The sequence below is a fragment of the Saccostrea cucullata genome, unplaced genomic scaffold, assembly GCF_032062105.1.
Source record: "Saccostrea cucullata isolate Sc308-1 unplaced genomic scaffold, CSIRO_AGI_Scuc_v1 ctg2479, whole genome shotgun sequence".
Lineage (NCBI taxonomy): Eukaryota > Metazoa > Mollusca > Bivalvia > Ostreida > Ostreidae > Saccostrea > Saccostrea cuccullata.
This window is the reverse complement of record NW_026938970.1, coordinates 40869-60404: the sequence shown is the minus strand read 5'-3', so window position 1 is coordinate 60404 and position 19536 is coordinate 40869. Positions and strand designations below refer to the sequence as shown.

Here is a 19536-nt window from a genome sequence, read left to right as displayed (position 1 = left end):
TTGAAATCATTTCCTGGTTGAACAAGATGAAGCAGGGTAATAAATGGGTAGGCTTTACCTGATTGGCTGAATTCAGGTATGTAAATATTTTCATTTTAAAGTAAAAATATTAATGTTTGAAATAAATAATGGAATGTGGGAATATTACAAAAAATATAGAAATACCAGGGGAGATTGTAGGAGTGGGGATTGATATTTTTGGCAGGGTGTCATTTACTGCCGATCTCTGTAAGTTCTAAATAACTGCAAATTTGACCTATAAACGCCGCGGAACGGTATATTTTTTTCCGTGTTTTTGATAAGTGCTTAGAACGAACTTTCAAATGATAACATAGATTTGTTTGAACGGGAATTAGTAAATTACTTGGAGGGCCTAAGGTTTGTATAGAGTTCTATGGGAAATTAATTGGTACTCTTTTCCCAAAAAAAACCTTGTAATTCCTAGCGGTAGCGACTGGAATCAAGGGCAGAGAACCAGTGCTACCACCCTAGTCTTGTCCAAAGTATTTTGAATTCCGATCCCGATATTTTTTGTCATCTCACGAGAGATGACACAATTCTACTTCATCACTGTTCAGTTCAGTGGCGTATCCAGAGGGGGGGGGGGTTAGGGGGGTTGCAACCCCCCCCCCCTTTGGATTTGCAAAAAAGAAAGAGATATAAGAAAGTTACAATTTTTTTGTTGTGTTTTTACTATAGAAAATGTAAGGTGAAAGGCTAATGTTGTAAAATATAAAGAAATTCGGTTATAAAAACAAAATAAAACCCCATCCCTTTACAAAATAGGATTTTCAGGTTCGGAGATTTATTTTCCTTTCTTTTCAAAAACTTTCTGGTAATGTATACAAGTACTTTTTCCCAGATTGATCAACGTCCCACTTTCAAAAACCATACTCCACCCTGTATCGATATTCTATTGAGTTATTTAACTAAATGTATGTGTACAAAGTACTTTTTAACTGCCGTTTTCCCCTTCAACCCCCCTTCTGAAAAATACTTCAATCCCCCTTTGAAAAATTTCTGGATCCGCGCCTGCAGTTTATTACAGAACCACATGAGATAGCGCTAGCCTATCTGGCCTCAGTGCGCTTTTATCTTGGCTTCAGCATGTTCAGTGCAGACGTGTTTATTTTGAGCAGCAGTGGTTTTCCCGCGGTTTATCAGTGAACAAAGGATTTTTGTTATTTTTTAATTTAATTGCTTTATTACTCATCATGGCTACTGGTCATGAAGAGGATACCCTACTGGGGTCATGTTTGATGATGAACTAACATCAGATTCAAAGCAAATTTTTAATGCTTTGAATAAAATTCAAAGTACTATGGACACAGTTGCTACTGGCATCAATAAAATGGGGGATGCTTTTTCTGCATTAGCTGCAGCAGGCCCCAAACCTATGGTTACTGACCAGCCCTCCACTTCCAACAAGCGTTCTGCTGATTTAATGGAAGAGGGGGAGACAGATGACTCAGAATATGATGATACCGATGATATAAAAAATCTTTTGGAATCCGGAAATTCCGGAGCCAAAGATGATAAACAGATAGGTTCAGTCTTAGAAGAGATGGATGCTCTGTTAGAGAATGATGATGATGTTGATTCAGCAATTTCTGAAAAATTGGCCAACATAACTAACAAAGCATTTTCTAAACAGCATTCTATTGATTTTCTCGGCAGGCGTGCTCTATGCCGTATGCAAACTTTAAAACTAATAAAAACTCCAATCTGTGCTTCTTAAATTATAAATTTTGTATCAAACTAAGAAATTATACATGTATAAACATAAAAACACAAAATATTTAGAAGACCCAAAACGTGTAAACCCAAGTCCCACAACGTGTTGTCAGGTCCCGAAACGTCGGGGTCCCGAAACATCGCGGTCCCGAAACATCCATAATTCATTTTATTCATTTATTTTAATTAGGACAAAAATTAATCGTTCGAAAGTCTCAAATACTCCCGTTATATATTATTGTACTATCAAAATTTGTAATTTGTCTACAATGATATGGATGTCTGAATTTATGTTTACTGTGTATACACAGAATACAAATCTCAATGAAACTCAATTCGATCTTCGTATATACCCGACCAGTGCGTAATATTGTATGGTGTTACATAATTAGGTACATGACACACTGTAAATGATACTGTTTATAAATACTAAATATTATTTAACTTGCAAATATTAGATTTTTCATGTTACGGGTACGTTCCTGACAGGTGTTTAAAAGACATTCCAAATAAAAAAAAAAAAAATTACGATAACAGGTCAACTAGTCAAATTTTCACCTAGCCACATTTAATAAAGTTATTATTAAATTAAAAATATTTTTAAAGACATTATTTGAAACGATATCAAATGAAATCATGTTTTTACCATTTAGTACATGCACTTAATTTTTCTTTAAATTCAAATCCCCCTCCCCCAACAAGCAAACTTTTCAATAATAAGATGATTTGTGTCCTCATAACTTTTTTTTTTGAAAATGACAGCAAACCACTTGCTCAAACGCTACTCGGAATTCCTTGGATGGTTTGTGCCTACATTTTGTATGAAGAGCTAGATTCTTATTCTTTGGTAGGTTTGTTTCAATTTTTATATTTTGAATATGACAGCGAATCACTGGCTCAAAGCCTACTCGAAATTCTTTTGTTGGGTTGTGCCTCCACTTTAAATGAAAAGGTGTGGGAGTCAGCCGATGATTATCAGTAACCGGTCGGCAGGGCATGCTGGCTCTGTCTTGGCACCTGATCCCCTTATGATGTTATACAGATCCTTGTTAGCTCTGCTCCTCATTTGTATTGTTAATTGGACTATTGAACTGGAAAAGCTTTCGTTATCTCAATATTTCATTTTAATCAAAATAAAACTAGAGTATGTAGAAAAAATAATCACGAAGGTGTTTGTGTTTACGTTAAATAATTAAACTATTTGCACTGATTCCGAGTGTTTTGGTTAGGATGCAGTGCTCATGTATTATTAGTCCTAAGTAATTTATATACACGGTAATTTTATTTTGGTAAAATTTTACTATAAAAAAGAGTAAAATTTCATGCATTTTTTATCGCGTAAATTACAGTTAAATATCTTTCTATCATTCAATCATTTTTCCAAGGTATAAAAAAATCAATAAAACATGTACTCAGTATATTATTTTCCTTTTTTTTATATTCATAGGAAGCAGAATTTGTGCAAAACCTTTTGCGTGAAAATCAAGAAGAAAACACTTGCCGTGGCCTTCAACTCGACATTTAGATATATAGACGACGTATTGTCAATTTCCATAACTGCGTCGATATGATATATCCTGGTGAGCTTGATATAAAAGATACCACAGAGTCCGACATTTCTGTTTCATACTTGGATATTTTACTTGAAGAAGACACTAATGGTAATCTAACAACCAAGCTATATAATAAACGGATGACTTTAACTATTCTATCGTCAACTTCCTTACTTGTGCAGCTATATATACCTTCATCACCTGACTTTTACTAGAGGTTAAGCAAAAACAAGCTGCGAATAGCCTCGTTACAGAAAAATATATGGATATAAATGTTATTTTGTCCCTTTGGATTCGCAGTTGGTTCCAGTATGTGTATACGTGTATGCCTATATGCAGATAATTTGAGAGGATTATTTTTTTATTTTGAGAAGTAATTCGGATGGTTTTACTCGAGAAAGAGATGGCAAAAATAGTCAACAAAGTAGAGAAACTTTTTATACCCCCCGCTTGAAAAGCGGGAGGGTATATAGTAATCGTTAATTCCGTCCGTCTGTACGTCTGTCCGTCCGTCCGTCTGTCCGTCCGTCCTTCCGTCTGTCCGTCCGTCCGTCTGTTACGCTTTAGGGTACCCATCTCTTATCCGCAACTCCTCTCATACCACTGAATGAAATTTGATGAAACTCTCAGAGAATCTTTATTACATATTGCCATTGTGCACCTCCTATTTTACTTTTTGATCCGACACACACTTTGGGTTTCCCGGCCACAGCAAAACATGGACTTTGCAATTATAACTATATGGAGGCGGGGGGTATCATTTAGTGAGCTCATCGCTCACAGTACCTCTAGTTTTTAATTTTTCTTTATTTCATGCCATTCCTCAATTCTTTTATGAGGGGGATTGATGTTTTTCTTTTTTTTCATATCAACCACGTCTACGATAGCACTTGCACTTGTATTTTCTACTCTTCGGACAATAGACTGAAGCTGCGCATGACCCGCCGTGGAATCCTTTGCTCTTACAACTACTCACACATTGCTTGTTATCGCAGTTCTTCCGACATCGTCCGTTATAACAGGAAACAGGATCCATGACCAATAGGGACAGAAGACAAAACACAACAAGTATCAAACTCGTCTTCATCTGCAAGATAAAACTGCCATTTATATTTCAAAATTTTAAGTATGACGGTAGATGACAGAGAAATCAAGAAACGTGTTTGTCGTTATCTACAGAATTAATATTCCTATAAACTGTCTAGTAGTTCAATCAACGCTAAACAAAACTCAACAATTATCATAATGGTTTTCATCTACAATTGATATGTTTATACAGTGACTAGAAACAAATCAAGATTATGAGTCATTTACCGATCTTCTTCTTTGAAATAAAACAAAAGTCATTGATACAGTCAAAGGATTCAATGATCACAAACGTTAGGAAAAAACACAGGAAGCGATGTGAGGTTTTCCTCTTCAAAATAAAATATCTTTTGTACAGTAAAATACTAGTAGTTAACATACCGAAAACGGAAAACGACAATTAAATCACGTGATGAAAAGGTCTTCGTGTTAGGTAAAAACACATCGTTCTCCAAAATTACTATTCATCAATTACATTTAAAATGCAATAGTTAAAAACAACTATGAAAAAAAGATTTTGTCTTCAACATTACCAATATATTTAGCAAATGAAAAAGAAATATACTAAAAATGAATATGATAAGATCTGTTGTTTAAATATCTTTATCATTGTTCTTTTAATTTCATATTAGCTTACTAAATTTATATGTGGGAAGTTTTTTTTTTTCAAATGTCATATTGAACTTGAGATTAAACTTTAAAACAATTGCAATTTTCAAGATTTTTATATCATTTTTTAAAGGCATTTCTTATCCTTCGTTCTTCAAAAGAGGATAATTGTTAATCCAATGGTCATGGTCCTCATGGATGAATAATAATGATAAAAATGATTAGCAAAAATTGTATTCTACGTGCATAAGATAAATTTTGATCCACAATAAATTTTTTGAACAAGTTTGAATAAATAATTCGAGAGTTGACTGTATAAATATCTTACCTTGAAAATCGGATTTAAATTTCAGTGTTTGGGATTTGACAATTCAAATTCCCTAGTCCATCTGGAAATCAGTATCCTTTTTATATTAATCATACGTAAATTTCATTGGTTCTTTTGCATGATCATGATACATTGACGTGTAACTTTATAATTTCCCCCTAGGGAAGATGATGTCATTTCAAAAATAAACAGTTATACACAGTAGCTAAACACTGGAATTAGTTAAGGATAGGATGTGGAGATAACGAACAATATTCAAGCTCAAAGGCCATAAAACAATATACAAAATAAGAGCAGAGCAAACACGAACCTCTGAAACATCAGAGGTGGGATCAGGTGCCATAAAGGAGTGAGCATCCCCTGCCGATCGGTAACACCCGATGTGTGCTCCTTGTCATGATCGGGAAATAACGGAAAAATCTGTCGTCAATTCAGTGTATACATAATGGACTAGAAATTGGTATGAAAAACGTCAGACAGCATTTGACTCAATGATAAATTGTATTTGCTGACAAGGTCATTGTGTCGACCATAGACCATACGAAATTATGACTTTAAACGAGACTGCTAATATTCTTGTTTCATCAACTTGCTTGTCAATAATTTACCTCGTTTTAGGGGGAAAATGGTTTGAGGATAAAATTGAAAGGTTTCTTTTGAAATTGAAAGGAAGAGAAATCCTCATGATTGAATTGTCATCACATGCAGACAATATCGTGATTTTTAAAATTGCTTTCCATTTGGAACAAGTTTTTAAGATTTTCAAATAGGATGGTTAAATCGAATCTTGAAATGAAATAAATGTGGGGCGGGAGAGTCAATTCTTATTTGAGTAATATTTGAGTAAAATTTGTGAAAAAAAGTCGCATCGAACGAATTCTGAAAGTACAATAGAGGAAGAGTATGAGTTTTATATAATAAATGTAATTAAAATAGAGAATTCTGACTTTAAGGAATACGCTAATACTTTATGCTGTGTCCTGCATTCAAAAGCCATCAATTAAGTATTCGTCCTGGCAAAAAATTTCCCTTATTTCTGTTCAATCCTTTTACCTGAGAGACATATAAGGATTCACCGTCTAGTTAGTAGAGTATGCCAGGGCATCAACGATAGTTGGAAACTTTAGATAATTTACATAAGTGCGAAGCCCGTCATGCATAAATTATCCCACATTTCCAACTATCGTTGATGTCCCCGACACAATGACCTTGTTAGAAAATACAATTTATTATAGAGTCAATTGTTCACTGAGGTTTTTCATACTAATTGTTATTCCATTATTTACACACTAAATTGACGACGGATTTTTCCGCTATTTCCCTATCACGACAAAAGGCACACGGGGGATGTGACCAGTTGGCAGGGGATGCTCAATCTTCCATGGCACCAAATCCCACATCTGATGGTTTGGAGGTCCGTGTTTGCTCTGTTCCTATTTTGCTTTGTTTTATTGGCTTTCGAGCTAGAATAATAATCTATATCTCCATATATTTCAGGATACAAACAAAAATTGGATTCCTGAATTGGTATACATTCCTGGGGCCTATTTTTGTTGCAAATGAATATTCTTATAATTTTCCAAAATATTAAAGAATTGTAGACCTTCTCTGATGTTCAAAATTGTACCTGTCTGCAGTCATTCTTATTAATATATAAAAATATTTACACTTTAATCTTAATTTTGTGAAACTAAATGAAAATAAAACACTATGCGGTTAAATTTGTTCATTTTACTCATTTAGGCCTGACAAACATTTGCTTGTATCCTCATTCCTTAATAGGCTAATAGATATTTCACGTCATGTCATCTATACAGTTACAAACTCTATGCTAACGAAAACATAAGAAAGTCAACCAATCTTTCAAATTGTATATTGGCAAAATAGTATTCGTTTTGTTAGATTGAAAGTTGCTTGATAGATTTTGATGTACATTTTAACCATTTGATTAAGCTCATCTATTTTGTAAACAGTTGGAATGAACCTAAAGGGACAAATTAATTTATTTGCATTTGAAGTGTTATATTTATAGATGTTTTATGATAAATGATAATTGCTATAATAAATGGTAAATCCGACATTTCAACACAATTTACACTCTAGACATTAAAAAATACAGAACACATACTTATTTTATGTGGGCTTTTCGATTTCACTGGGGTCACAGATTTTCTTTGGAAACTTGTCAAAATATCCTAAAAGTGAGTTAAAAAAATGCAATGGTAGAATAATAATTTTGTGTTTCTTTTAATCCGCAAACATAACACTGATGAACATTCAGCGATATCAGAAACTCCATTAACAATATTAATCTGTGAAGCATAAAACACAAACTTTTCCAAATTCCAGAGGTGGGCCCAAGTGCCAAGATAAAATAAATATTAGTCGATAACGCCAATCGTGCACCAGTAGGGGATGTTCACTCCTCCATGGCACTTGATCCATGCATCTCCGATGTTTTGCTCCTATTTCGTATTGTTTAATGGACTTTTTGATCTTGAATACTGTTCGTTATCTCCTTGTATTTCACTATGTATTGATATAGTTGACAAATTCAGTACACAGGCAAAAGCCGAAAACTTGTTGTCAAGCAAGTCAGTCAAAACACGTTAAGTTATATCATTTGCAGATGTCCCTATATATATCGACCATATAAATAAGAAATGTGAACTTAAACGAGGTTTGTTTAAACTTATTAAATTCAATTTATGTGCATGCTATAGCCTGTCTCAATTAACTTAGAACATGCTCTTAAGAAGCAAATGAATCATCTCGTTTTACTTTCAATTTAGTTGATAAATAACAGGTAGTCAGACAAAAAAACCCAAACATGAAACAGTTGTTGGATATTCATTTTTTTTTCTTTTAGGTCAATTCGAAAACATTGAGTTGCCACATGCATACACTTATATTTGTTTTTTTTTCAATTCTTCTTCATACGAATATAAAAACAATTCAGCTTACAACAGAACACACAGCTAGTACCATTCGAAAGAGCAAGAGCCATCTTATTCATAAAATGGCCCTGTACGTCTATCAATTAATTAACTATCACCCCCTTTCCCATTTCATATATTAAAATAAAGTAGACACTTTGTGCTTTCATTTTCTATAAAAAAAAATTCGTTTTGAAAATCCAGATATTGGAAAACAGGTTTGAAAAATTGAAATGTTCTTTGAAATTTGCAGAAAACATGCTTATTTGACTATCTTTAGCAAAAAATTAAAATATGAGCACAGGCCACGATCCAAAAAATTAAACATGTTTTTTGATCTTTAGAAACAGAGCTTTCATTATGTATATGCATATTTTGGATCAGAGGTTGTGCTCTATATATGAAATATTGAAAATATGTTTCAATTTTAGGTCATTTTCAAAGGAATTTTTAGGATATGAGGAAAATTTGGAATTATAGGACGTCATAATGCATTAGCTAGATGGGAAATTACGTCACGATTAATAGATACGTGGTCACATACACTCCAAGTGATTAATACTGCATTCTAATGCAATTGTTTTGTAAAACACTCTTTGATTGGCTAATACACTGATGTTTGAAGCAGTAAAACGAGCATTAACGAGCGTGAAAGCTTTTTCATTGTGACGTCATAATAAAGCGACGCAAAAATACAATGCTCCGTGGCGTATTTCATGTAACAAAATTCAATAAAATAAGACATTTACAACAAACAAAATGCATGGATTGCATTAGAATGGGAATAACTAAACTTCTAATTTGGTATTTGCGACCGTTAATGCTGATTTAACGGTCGCAAACATCCGTTTTACCGGCTCCGCTTACGCGTCGCCGGTAAAACTCAGTTTGCGACCGTTAAATCAGCATTAACGGTCGCAAATACCAAATTAGAAGATAGTTATTCCCTAATTTGCAACCTAAACTGAGCGGTTTTGATTTTTCAGAAATTTTCAGGGCCAAATAAGACCCAAAGTGGCTCTTGCTCTTTCAAAAGGTTTTAAAAACACAGGTCTCTGAAGACTGTATCAATGGTGTCTATAGGGAAATTTATCAACCTATTATATGTAATAATGAACCTTTGCATACCTTTGTCTGAAGTCAGAATGAATTTAACCAAAGAATTGTGTTGATGACCAAACAGAAAAATGAATGCAAATGATAACTTTTACTGAAGAAACAGTATGTGTCTATTATCCAGTTCATTGTATATGACCTGCCGTTAGTCTTCTATCAATTGCCACAGATTTTATTGATGTTTCAATATGTGTTTTGTACATGCGAACGATGATATTTAAAAATACTACATTTAGATACTGATTAATTAAAACCAAATAATAACGTTTTATTTGGTAAAAAACTCAATGTACTGTATGCATGAGGTCGCCCACATAGTGCAGTGGTAAGAGTGTCTGCTCTAGAGTCCTTACGTCGCGGGTTCGCGGCCCACTGTGGGACGTGGAGATCGGTGCCTGGGATGAGACAGTATAAAACGTATAAAACGAGGTCCCTTGTCGCAGTAAGTGCAGACACGAAAAAGACCCGTTACTACTTAATGGCTGCAAGCACTGAGTACTGAACAAAAAATGCTGCTCTCCACAGGCAAGTGGTGTCGTCTTCACATGAGTGAAGAAAAGTTCTCGTGAGGGACATTAAACAGTATAATTATATGGCACGCCAAATTCACAAAAATGAGCTAAACCTAGATTCACAATTGATAAACTAGGTTTATCGACTATAAACTATAGTTTACAAATCGTGAACTATAGTTAACAATTCGTTAACTGTAGTTTTCATCTGTAAAACTATATTTAACGGTTGTTAACTATAGTTTACGAATGTTAATCTAAGTTTATCTGTTTGTAATTAAACTAGGGATGTCAACGAATATTCGAGTACTCGACTATCGTTCGATCATACTGACTATCGACTAAATTTTTTTTAGTTGATTAATCGTTTAAAATGTGTTTCATCAAGGTAATTTTGAATTCAAGGCAATAAACTTATATTTGCCCATTTCATTTATTTACAGATCAATATTTTCATATGTAAAATTAAGGGTATGGTATAACTGATCAAAGGAAATTATTTGTACGTCGATGTATGTTCGGCAAACATGTCTTTAAAATCTACAGTTTTGGTATAGCTTAAAAAAGGTAGACAGTTTTATCAAACATATGTGAAACAGAACTGTATTCTGCAGTGTAACATGAAACATGATGTAACATATTCTGATCAGCCAAACATATACACAGTCTTTAAGTAAAACTTTCCTATAGTAAGTTCTCCGCGCATAAATGACAAAAAAAACAGATTGGAAAAGAATATCAAACATGTTTATTAGTAATTCTCTATCTATGACTGTTTTAAATGAAGAGGGCAATTGTTTAGTTTTTGTAGATTCAACCAAGATCTGACAATTATTCAGAAAGAATATCAATTACTAGTAAACAGCTATAATATTACAAAATTGTAAATGCATATAAATCGGAGTCAGTTAATATGAGAGTAATTAAACCCTGTTTTCTTTTTCTGATATTAATTTCATACAATCATTGATTGTTTGCACAAAATTTCATAATTTAAAAAATCAAACGAATATTCGACAATCGTTCGACTTAAGCATTCGACTATTCGACTAAGCTGTCCGAGTAAAATTGACATCCCTAAATTAAACGTAAACAATAGATTTTATTGATAAACATAGATTTACGTCTGTTATCTATAATTTACGATAGTAAACTATAGTTTAGAGTTGTAAACCATAATTTACAAATCGTGAAACTGTGTTTATCAGATAATCTATGTTTTGCGATCGCAAATGATGGTTTTCGGTGTTAAGTATAGTTTACGTTTGTATATGTGTAACTTAGATTATCGCGTTAACTATGGTTTACAGATGTAAAATATAGATTAACATTGTTAAGTATAGCTACAGTCCGTAAACTATAGTTTACAATCGATAAACCTAGTTTTTCGACTGTGAAACTATGATTAGCTACTTTTTTTGAATTTGGCATGCTAAACATAGTTTCACAATTGATAAACTATAGGTTTATCGACTGTAAACTATACTTCACAAACCGTATAAGCACCGGCGGTTGGATCAAGGGCCCAAGAGGAGAAACATTCCCTGTCAACCATACAAACTCGACGTGTACCGTTATTTATTACAATTGTTATCAGATTGAATGTAAAAAAAAAACATAATGACATCACGAATTGTGTCAAAATACACCTGTTAATTTACGAAGAATTTAAAGTTACAATATGTAATTTTAAGAGATTGATGAATGTGATTAAGAACACGTTATATATCAAATGCCATATTTGTGCACCTTTTGATGAATATATTCCGTATAACCTTGACATATGTTTTTTGTCACCTGTATAACGATGAAGGAGATTGCAGATATACAAATAAACATATGTTCATGTAGATAGCGAACAGTTTTCAAGGTCAAAAGTCAGTTAAACAACACAAAATAGGAGCAGAGCAAACACGGACCTCCACAATGTATTATTAGCAGTAGTTACTGTATAAGTTTTTAACTGGTTTTCTCCAGATACCCTATAGAAAGGTTAAAAGGTCACGAGAAGGGGCAGCCTTCGAGTGACCTTTTAACCTCTCTATAGGTAATCTGGAGAAAACCAGTTAAAAACTTCAACGGTAAGTCACATGTACCATAGAGCTCTCAGATTCCCTAATATGGCATAGCTGCAGATCTGTAGCATTATGGTTTTATATATTTGTCTTTGACCATAACGCTACAGATCCCGTAGTGCAAAAAAGGTGCAATTTACAGTGCAATATTTTTTGCGCTCTTTTGGGGAGAATTTCTCCACTTTCATGCATCGTTCAATCAACTACCTTTCAACCCCTAATTCTAGACGCATTATTTGATTAATCTGTATATTTTATCCATCTACCAACCTTTTATAGTCGTCTCTACAAGTGATAAACTTGCTTGATTAAAATTATTTGTTGGATTACTGAAAATTCAAATCCAGCGAGTTTATTGCCTGTATAGACAACTATAAATGGTTGGGAGGTGGATAAACTATACATATTGGCTACAGAATGCGTCTAGAATCAGGGAGTGAAAGGTAGTCGATTGACCAAAGCTAGAAAGTGGAGAAATTCTTCCCAAAAGAGCGCAAAAAATATTGCGCCGTAAATTGCACTTTTTTGGGGATTTATCTCTTAATCAAGCGGATTTTCATTTGACACAAGAACCGGTTACACCCGAGAATGTTATACAGCAGTTGGACCGTTCTGACGATCGATGTGGGAAGTTTTACGATGATATGGAAACCCTTCTAAAGTCTACCGAGAGTAAAAACACAAGAAAAATACAAGTTGGAGTGTGAAAACTTTTAAAGAATAGCCTACCTATCTGCGCGTGTATTAGGTACAGTAAGTGAAAGTAAATTCCTGAACTTGAGAATTTAACCGAACCTGCACTCATTAACAAGTAGGCCTAGGTAGAGGTAAATTTGTGGTGGAAGCTCGCAGAAAGATGGCCAGCCATACCCCCCCCCCCAAAAAAAAAAAAAAAAGAAAAAGAAAAAGCACTGTACATGTTATGTGTCGGAATACTAAGGTACTTTCGGGAATATGGCATACATTGCAAATCAAGATATTATCATCTCTGCTTGAAAGATGTCGACCTAATTCATTTTTTTTTTTTTTGCCAATATTTTGTAAACATGTGTATGTACGTGACACATTTTTAAAGATTGAAAATAAAGTTTTGTTTTGAATGCAATTCAAGGCTCCGCCTATAGGTTATGAGGGCTCCGCCCATGGGTTATGGTGTAGATAATCCACGGATAAAACAATAGAAAAAATGGCGACCTATGGTAATTTATTATGGTAGGATTTCACATACTTCGATGCGAGAATAACAAATGATTTTAACCTTCATAATTTGATCTTTAATTATCAAGAATCATTACAGACAATTAATCTGGCGGTAGTATTAAAAGGGACAGTCAATTTGAATTCAAATTTCAAAAATATGACAAAAAAAGATCTGAATCTTGTAAGATTTTCTGTCAATTGATTTAATTATTTTTAAGGGTTGAGTTTTCAAAGAATCACCCACACATGACTACATAGAAAGTAGAAACTGTTGAATAACTTTTATTATTATTATTGAAACAATGATCAGATTTGAGCATAGTTATTTCTTGAAAGATATTAACATTGTAAAAGCCCATAAATGCATGTTAAACGTAATTAATCTTTCGTTATGACGGGATTTATACATGTTAGTAAACCATCCAATTCTTTGAAGAAAAATAATTTTTTTTTATCATTTGAAATAGATTGTTAAATCTGTCGTTCTGTGTAGGTTTTATGAGTCTTGTTAAGCTTATTTGACTGAATATCTTTGTTTAAAAAAAGATATATTTTTATGTGTTTATTGACTTATATCATGCTTGTACATCAATTTCTACCATGCTTGTACATCAATTTCTACACAAATGTCAACTATACCAACAAATTCAGAGTAGACCTGACCCAAGAGGAATAATTTTTAAAGACATCATTAAAGTTTGGTAAAAGAAAGGGTTTATTCCCCGAATGGCTACTGGAATAAAACAACAAGTAATTATCACACTCAATTAAGGGGCCTTCTAAGGGGTACAGGTAGACTAACCGGTATGAATAATCTACCATAATTGAAACAAAATAAAATGGAAATTCATCTCATTTTATTTTAATTTGAGCACTATATAAATATTTTGTATACATATTTTTTAAATAAATAATTTTACAAGCACAAATCATATTAAAAACTATAAATTATCTTGAAGTTCTATTGATTAGCAGAACTGATTTTTACTTTATATATGAGATAACACTGTTTCACTTTCATATAACACATATTTACAATTTATTTAGTCCATCTCCTTCTATTTCTTTGCAACTAAAGGATTGCTATGAAAGGTGAAGAAGTTCATAAACTTCATCTGGATTTTATGATTATTTAATAGAATGTTTTGATAATTCAAAATGATAGATAAATAAAATAAATTAAACAAAACTTTATAGAAACACTTTATTTATCATACATATATATCTACCGGTATATTATTTAAAAAAAAAAACATTTGTGCTAATTTATCTAAAAGAGTTTGAAAATGTAGCACAAAAAGGGATAATAATTTTTAAGTTCTCAATCAATACTATTAATAATTTGGGGAAAAAATTAAATTAAAGGTACAATAAAAATTTCACTTTTCTTAAATCTTAATTTTATCTACTTATATTTATATATATTTTTATTCAGTATATTTCGGAAAATAGAAAACCGTCTGAATTAAAATATAATTGAATGAATATATCTGATTTACAAAATATTGCTTATCCAGGTAAACACAGGTAAGTCTACCTGTACCCCTTAGAGGGCCCCTTAATTGAGTGTGATAATTACTTGTTGTTTTATTCCAGTAGCCATTCGGGGAACACACCAAAGAAAGCTCTCTCAATAGAGCAATGTGCCGGAGAAGCCAGAATATGAGTAATTATATACCTCCCCTGAACTTCCTAAGTCACCGACAACTTTTACATGGTCTTCTCGTTTTAGCTTCAGTATAACAGTTCTACTAATTTGCACATAAGTCCCACTGGGGTGATGACCAGAAACATGAAGAGAAGCAACAACATTCTTATTGACGTATATATGTAACCATATTGGCTTAGGACAGAGAGCGTCAACGACAAACAAGTAAGTTCCCGCCACAGGGCACGTGAAGACTCCCGTTCTGTCGTCATATCCGTTCCCATCATTTGTCAGGATTCCATCGAATTTTACTGTCTGGCCTGCTCCAAGCTTCAATTTTTTTCTCTTTTACGACGACAGAAAAACTCACTTCTTTCAAGTGTTTATGGGATGAAACTGGATAAAAATAACATTTTTTGGTTTACAAGAAAATTTAGGAAATTATGGCTGCAGAATATAAGGGAAATTATAGAAAAAACAGAAACATAATTGCATTGTAATAGTATAACTTTTCGAAGGAAATGCAAATATCTTTTTTTCTTTCTATAGGATGTAAATGAACATTGAATCGTAAAAAGATCATAAAAACGAATGTTTCCGCGAAAGAAATACAAAGTTTAAAGATAAATTGGAGCACTTTGCCATTCTAAGTGTCTTTTCCCTAGCTGAGGAGCAGATGCCCTAAAGTGAGGATGTTAAATGAAATTATATGGATACAGTCAATGTACTGTGGAATCATCATTGTTCGTGGGGGGGGGGGGGGGGGCAATGTTCGTGACTTTCGTAGGTCACCCTGACCCACGAATTTACATCCCTACGAATGTATACACAAACATTTGTTTTATTATTCATGAAAAAATTGAATTTCGAAAAACAACTTGTTATCAATGAAATTACGTCCCCACCAATCCAGAAAAACATTGACACCCCCCCCCCAATAAAAAAAATTCCACAGTATACAATAAATAGTATTCTTCATTATATATCAAATCAAAAGCTGTATATCTTGACCGCTGACTATCAAATTTTTTCTGTCAGTTAAGATACAAAGTTTGTGAAGAATTTAATGTATGAAAATATTGATTTACAAATTGTTCAAAATTATGTACTTACCAGTCCTAGATAAATCAACAAAGCTCTTTAGCGCTGTGGAATTAAGTTTAATGGTGGCCTGGGCATTATCATAAATAAAAGACTTTAGTGATGCAAGTTTAATGGATTTGTCATCTTTTTTAGTTAATCCTGTCGAACAGCAACATATCTGCAAAATCATTAATATTGTCAGATATAATAAAAAGCTTCATTTTTTATTCTGCACTAATTTTCGCGTGCTCTTCTCTTTACGTACTAGTATTTATTCCAAAAATGCAACCTGTTCCATCAACTTAAACAAACTTGATTCAAAAGACAAATGCTGTTCCTGCCATAAATTCTATTGTAAAAATTTTAAGTATGACGGTAGATGACAAAGAAATCAAGAAACGTGTTTGTCGTTATCTACAGAATTAATATTCCTATAAACTGTCTAGTAGTTCAATCAACGCAAAACAGAACTCAACAATTTATTATCATAATGGTTTTCATCTACAATTGATATGTTTATACAGTGACTAGAAACAAATCAAGATTATGAGTCATATAACGATCTTCTTCTTTGAAATAAAACAAAAGTCATTGATACAGTCAAAGGATTCAATGATCAAAATCGTTATGAAAAAACACAGGTAGCGATGTGAGTGTTTCCTCTTCAAAATAAAATATCTTTTGTACCGTAAAATAGTTAACATACCGAAAACGGAAAACGACAATTAAATCACGTGATGAAAAGGTCTTCGTGTTAGGTAAAATCACATTGTTCACCAAAGTTATTATTTATCAATTACATTTAAAATGTAATAGTTTAAAACAATTATGAAAAAAAGATTTTGCCCTCAGCATTATATTTAGCAAATGAAAAAGAAATACTAAAAATGAATATGATAATATATTTTGTTTAAATATCTTTATCATTGTTCTTTTAATTTCATATTAGCTTACTAGATTTATATATGGGAAGTTTTTTTTTTTTTTCAAATGTCATATTGAACTTGAGATTAAATTTTAAAACAATTGCAATTTTCAAGATTTTTATATGAAATTTTTTAAATGACATTTCTTATCCTTTGTTCTTCAAAAGAGAATAATTGTTAATCTAATGGTCATGGATGAAATATAATGATAAAAATGATTAGCAAAAATTGTATTCTACGTGCATAAGATGAATTTTGATCCACATTAAATTTTTTGAACAAGTTTGAATAAATAATTCGAGAGTTAACTGTTTAAATATCTTATATTGAAACTCGGTTTTAAATTTCAGTGTTTGGGATTTGACAATTCAACGTTGTTCCCTAGTCCATCTGGAAATCAGTATCCTTTTTATATTAATCATACGTAAATTTCATTGGTTCTTTTGATCATGATACATTGACGTGTAACTTTATAATTTCCCCAGAGGGACGATGATGTCATTTCAAAAATAAACAGTTATACATAGTAGCTAAACACTGGAATTAGTTAAGGATAGGATGTGGAGATAACAACAATATTCAATCTCAAAGTCCATAAAACAATACAAAATAAGAACAGAGCAAACACAGACCTCTGAAACATCAGAGGTTGGATCAGGTGCCATGGAGGATTGAGCATCCCTTGCTGACCAGTCACACCTGGCGTGTTCTCCTTGTCATAATCAGGAAATAATGGAAAAACCTTCGTCAATTCAGTGTATAAATAATGAAATAGAAATTGGTATGAAAAACTTTGTATTTCCTGTCAATGTCATTGGATTGACCATAGAACATACAAAATGATGACCTTAAACGAGACTGCTAATATTCTTGTTTCATCAACTTGCTTGTCAATAATTTACCTCGTTTTAGGGGGAAAAGGGTATGAGGATAAAATTAAAAGGTCTCCTCGTGAAGAGAAATCCTCATGATTAAATTGTCATCACGTGCAGACAATATCGTGATTTTTAAAATTGCTTTCCATTTGGAACAAGTTTTTAAGCGTTAAGATGGTTAATTCGAATCTTAAAATGAAATAAATGTGGGACAGTAGATTCAATTCTTGTTTTAGTGGGGGAAAAAAAGTCGCTTCGACAAAAGAGGAAGAGTGTGAGTTTTATTTAATTAATGTAAATTAAAATAGAGAATTCTGACTTTAAGGAATACGCTAATACTTGATGCTTTGTCCTGCATTCAAAGGCCATCAATTAAGTATTCGTCCTGGCAAAGAATTTCCCTTATTTCTGTTCATTCCTTTTACCTGAGAGACATATAAGGAATCACTGTCTAGTTAGTAGAGTATGCCAGGGCATCAACGATAGTTGGAAACTTTAGATAATTTACATAAGTGCGAAGCCTGTCATGCATAAATTATCCCACATTTCCCATATCGTTGATGTCCCCGACACAATGACCTTGTTAGAAAATACAATTTATTACAGAGTCAATTGTTCACTGAGGTTTTTCATACTAATGGTTATTCCATTATTTACGCACTGAATTGACGACGGATTTTTCCGCTATTTCCCTATCACGACAAAAGGCACACGGCGGGTGTGACCGGTTGGCAGGGGATGCTCACTCTTCCATGGCACCAAATCCCACTTCTGATGGTTTGGAGGACCGTGTTTGCTCTGTTCCTATTTTGCTTTGTTTTATTGGCTTTCGAGCTAGAATAATAATCTATATCTCCCCAAAAGAGCGCAAAAAATATTGCGCCGTAAATTGCACTTTTTTGCACTACGGGATCTGTAGCGTTATGGTCAAAGACAAATATATAAAAACTTAACGCTACAGATCTGCAGCTAAATATGGCAAGGGGATGATGTACAGGTTCCAAAAAAATTTCCTTATTTGGTTTGTCACCTGTCGTAGTTATAGTAGCTCGCGCTATACATTGTTCATTTACATTAAATTTTATTCAACATTTTGCGCACTTGCAGTCAAAAAGCGAAAATCATTTGCCACAAGAACCGGTTACACCCGAGAATGTTATACAGCAGTTGGACCGTTCTGACGATCGATGTGGGAAGTTTTACGATGATGTGGAAACCCTTCTAAAGTCTACCGAGAGTAAAAACACAAGAAAAATACAAGTTGGAGTGTGAAAACTTTTAAAGAATAGCCTACCTATCTGCGCGTGTATTAGGTACAGTAAGTGAAAGTAAATTCCTGAACTTGAGAATTTAACCGAACCTGCACTCGTTAACAAGTAGGCCTAGGTAGAGGTAAATTTGTGGTGGAAGCTCGCAGAAAGATGGCCAGCCATACCCCCCCCCCCCCCAAAAAAAAGAAAAAGAAAAGAAAAAGCACTGTACATGTTATGTGTCGGAATACTAAGGTACTTTCGGGAATGTGGCATACACGAAATGGATTGCAAATCAAGATATTATCATCTCTGCTTGAAAGATGTCGACCTAATTCATTTCTTTTGGCCAATATTTTGTAAACATGTGTATGTACGTGACACATTATTAAAGATTGAAAATGAAGTTTTGTTTTGAATGCAATTCAAGGCTCCGCCTATAGGTTATGAGGGCTCCGCCTATGGGTTATGGTGTAGATAACCCACGGATAAAACAATAGAAAAAATGGCGACCTATGGTAATTTTTTATGGTAGGATTTCACATACTTCGATGCGAGAATAACAAATGATTTTGACCTTCATAATTTGATCTTTAATTATCAAG

General features: G+C 33.2%; 1 pseudogene; it reads right to left on the bottom strand.

Annotated features, from left to right (window-relative positions):
* Positions 1-14779: 14779 nt before the first annotated feature.
* On the bottom strand, positions 14780-18234 carry LOC134251963 (complement C1q-like protein 3; annotated as a pseudogene).
* Between the last annotated feature and the right edge of the window lie 1302 nt (positions 18235-19536).